This window comes from Babylonia areolata, chromosome 2, assembly GCF_041734735.1.
Source record: "Babylonia areolata isolate BAREFJ2019XMU chromosome 2, ASM4173473v1, whole genome shotgun sequence".
NCBI lineage: Eukaryota > Metazoa > Mollusca > Gastropoda > Neogastropoda > Buccinidae > Babylonia > Babylonia areolata.
This window is the reverse complement of record NC_134877.1, coordinates 27,728,342-27,732,732: the sequence shown is the minus strand read 5'-3', so window position 1 is coordinate 27,732,732 and position 4,391 is coordinate 27,728,342.

Genomic DNA, 4,391 nt, shown 5'->3' with positions numbered 1-4,391 from the left:
CCCAGGACACCCACACTGCAGGAGGCCCAGGACACCCACACTGCAGGAGGCCCAGGACACCCACACTGCAGGAGGCCCAGGACACCCACACTGCCTGGTGGGCACCATTCACAGCACGGCGGGCACGGGACGACCCTATTCGGCCGGACGTGACGTCACGGAGACAGTGATGGTGACAGTGAGAGCCAGGCAGGTAAGGTCTCTCTCTCTCTTTCTGTGTCTTTCTCTCTCTCTCTCTCTCTCTCTCTCTCTCTCTCTCTCTCTCTATATATATATATATATATATATATATCAGTTTCTCCCTCCCTCTGTCTTTATTTATCTCTCTCTCTCTCTCTCTCTCTCTCTCTCTCTCTCTCTCTCTCTGTATATATATATATATATCCCTTTCTCCCTCCCTCCCTCTCTATTTATATCTCTCTCCCTTTCTCCCTCCCTCCCCACTCTCTCTCTCTCTATCTATCTATATATCTCTGCTTTTCTCCCTCCCCCCACATCTCTCTATTTGTCTATCTATCTATCTATATCTATCTCTCTCCCTCCCTCTCTTTCTCCCTCCCACCCCCTTCTCTCTATATATCTATCTCTCTCCCTTTCTCCCTCTCCCCCCCCCCTCTCCTTCTCTTCTGCTGTCTGTTTTTTGCCTTCTACACAGACTTTAGAACCATCATGTTGATGCCGTTCCCATTTAGTATTGTGAAGAGCAGACCATAATTATTCAGGGCAGGGACTGGATGTTTAAAAAGTAAAAAAAGAGAGAAAAAAGCGCATCAGTACAAGGATTACCTATCGTCACAGGGATTAACGAATTGTGCCTTGTCTTTTCTCTCTCTCTCTCTCTCTCTCTCTCTCTCTATATATATATATATATATATATATATATCTGTCTTCTCTCTCTGTCTCTCTCTCTCTGTCTCTCTCTCTCTGTCTTCTCTCTCTGCCTCTCTCTCTCTCTCTCTTGCTGATGATATAGTTTTGCTTTCAGAGACAGCTATTGGTTTACAGACACAATTGAATAACTTAAAAACTTCAGCTACTAAATTGCAATTAAATGTTAATCTAGATAAAAGTAATATTATTGTTTTTAGGAAAGGTGGTTATTTGGCAGCAAGGGAAAGGTGGGTGTATGGTGGTATTGATATGCCAGTTGTCAATGCTTATAAATATCTTGGAATCCTATTTTCTACTCGTTTGAGTTTTGTAGCTGCATGCAGGGATCTTTCAAGCAGAGCAAAGAATGTGCTGTTACATATTATGAAGAAACTCTTTTTATTAAACAATAATTCTTTGGATATTTTTATTAAGATTTTTGATACTCAGATACAGCCCATCGTACAATATGGTTCAGAATTATGGTGTCTAGATAAAAATGCTACAGTACAATGTGAGTCCGTTCATTTATTTGGACTGAAAAAGTTTTTAGGAGTTGAAATGAAGGCACCTAACGATTTAGTATATGGAGAGACGAACAGACATCCAATCTATATAAATTCTGCAGTTAGATGTGTTCGATACTGGTTTAAATTACTAAAAATGAATGAAAACAGACTGCCACGTAAATCCTATAATATGTTGTATGATTTAGATTTTAGAGGTAAAAAGAACTGGGCGTCAAATGTACGAACTTGTCTCTGTGAACTGGGCTTTGGATATGTTTGGGAATATCAAGGAGTAGGTAATGAAAATATGTTTCTGAAACTTTTTCGTCAGCGTTTGATAGACTGTAGATGGCAAAACTGGGAAAATCATGTTCAGTCAAGTGATAGATTCTGTCTCTACAGATCTCATACTTCTACACATTTAGTAAAGAATTATCTTTTGTTTAACATGGAAAGATATCTACGAGTTTTATTAACAAAATTTAGATTTGGCATTTCTGAAATTCATATGCACAGATATCGTTATAAGATTGTTGATCACACAGAGAAGTTGTGTCCTTTGTGCAAGCTGTCAAATGAAGATGAAGTGCATTTTGTTTTGATGTGTCCTGTGTTGCATGGATTTCGCGAAAGATTTATTCCAAAGAAATATTATGAACGTCCATGTTTGTTTAAATTATGTTTATTGATGGCATCATCTGATTATGGTGTCATACGTAATCTCGCATTGTATTTACACAAAGCTTTTAAGTTAAGAGAAACGGTATTATCATAATTTCTTTAACTAATTGTGAAAATGGTGAATGTTTACTGATAGTATGGTGACATCTCTATACTGTATTATCGCCCTTCATTCATATGGGGCTATGGCCTTGAGTGAATAAAACATCTCAGTCTCAGTCTCAGTCTCAGTCTCTCTCTCTCTCTGTCTCACACATAGATGGCTATTTCATGAAAGACGCTGTTTGTTTTCTTTTGTTTGTTGTTGTTTTTTTCTTTTATTGTTCTACACGTTGAACTATAATGCAGTTATATTTTTGTTTGACTGTGTTTATTGATGCTCACAGTGTCATGATGTATTGTTTGTAAAATAATGTTCACACTCCCCTTCATACGGGGCCTAGGCCTATTCATGTATAAACCATCTTGAATCTCTCTCTTTCTCTCCCCCCCCCTCTCTCTCTCTCTCTCTCTCTCTCTCTAACAGAGAGAGAGAAACACACACACACACACACACACAGTCACACACAAACACACACACATACACACACTCACACACACACACACACACACACACACACTCACACACACACATACACACACACACTCACACACGCCCACACACACACACACACACACACACACACGCACACACACACACAAACACACACGCACACACACACACACACACATTCACACACACACACACACACACTTATACATACACTCACACACACGCACTCACACACACACACACACACACACACACACTCACACACACACACACACACTCACACACACACACACATACACACACACACACACACACACACACACACACACACACAGAGAAAGGCAGGCTCTGAAACTCGTGTCCTAGTCCCCTCAGACTCTCACCCTCCTCCACCCCGCCCCCACCCCGCCCCACCCCTACCCCCACCCCTACCCCCACCTCCCTTCCCATCATTTTCAGGCAACCTGAGATGTCTTCTTTTCTTTCTCTCCTTTTTTCCCACAGCTGTTAAAGTTTTCGCCACAGCAGGAAATAAGAAAATTGAAAGGAGTGCTGTTTCAAGATGATTTATCCTCTGACTTGAGTGCTCAGTCTTTTATAGTATAGTGCCCTCCTCCACCACCCCCCACCCCACCCCTCCCCTCCTTCCCCGCGCCCCCCCCCTTCCCTCCCTTTTCTGTCTTCCCCTTTGCCAACACCCCCCCCCCCCCACACACCCCCACCATCTCTCTGACTTCACCCCCACCCCCCTCCCCCTCCCCCTGGTTTTTAGTTGTCCCTTTTAATTTCTGCCCCCATCAGCAGTCAGGCAGCACTTCAGAGAAGTCCCCACCAGAGACAGTGTGTATTTCCCGTCTCTTTGTGCTCTGTCTCTGTCTGTCTGTCTCTCTGTCCCCCCCCCTCTCTCTCTCTCTCTGTCTGTCTGTCTGTCTCTCAACCTCTCTCTCCCTCTCTCTCTTCCCCCTCTCTCTCTCTCTCTGTGTCTCTGTCCCTGTCTGTCTGTCTCTCTCTCTCTCTCTTCCTCTCTCTCTCTCTCTGTCTCTGTGTCTCTGTCCCTGTCCGTCTGTTTCGCTCTCCCTCTCTCTGTCTCTGTATGTCTGTCTGTCTCTCCCTCTCCCTCTCTCTTCCCCTCTCTCTCTCTGTCTGTCTCTGTCCCTGTCTGTTTCGCTCTCCCTCTCTCTTTCTCTCTTTGTCTGTCTGTCTGTCTCTCTCTGTGTCTCTGTCCCTGTCTGTTTCGCTCTCCCTCTCTCTCTCTCTCTCTCTCTCTGTCTCTGTCTGTCTGTCTCTCTCTCTCTCTATGTCTGTCTGTCTGTCTCTCTGTCTCTGTCTGTCTCTCTCTTCCTCTCTCTCTGTCTCTCTTTCATTCAATTTTCATTAATTGTTCTTCCTCCACACACGTGCAAAAAATCCTTTTATTTGCCTACAAGTTAGATTTAATCATTCAATAAAAACGGGTTGTTTTTTTTTTAGTTCTGGGTTCTCTTCACTCTTCTTCTGTCTTGTTTATGTCTGTCTGTCTGTCTGTCTCTGTCTCTGTCTGTCTGTCTCTCTCTCTCTCTCTCTCTCTCTCTCTCAGTTCCCACAATAACCAGAACCGGAGTTTACAGCCAGCCTCAGTTTCAGTCAATGACAATTCACTTGCTGGCATGTAAGGGCGATGGTACATGGGGGTTCTGTGTGTGGGAGTGGGGGGGTGGGGGTGGGGCAGGCTGGTAGTGGGTGGGGGGTTGGGGGGGGGGTAGGGAGCGGGGGCGAGGGGGCAAGAGGAGGAGAAGGAG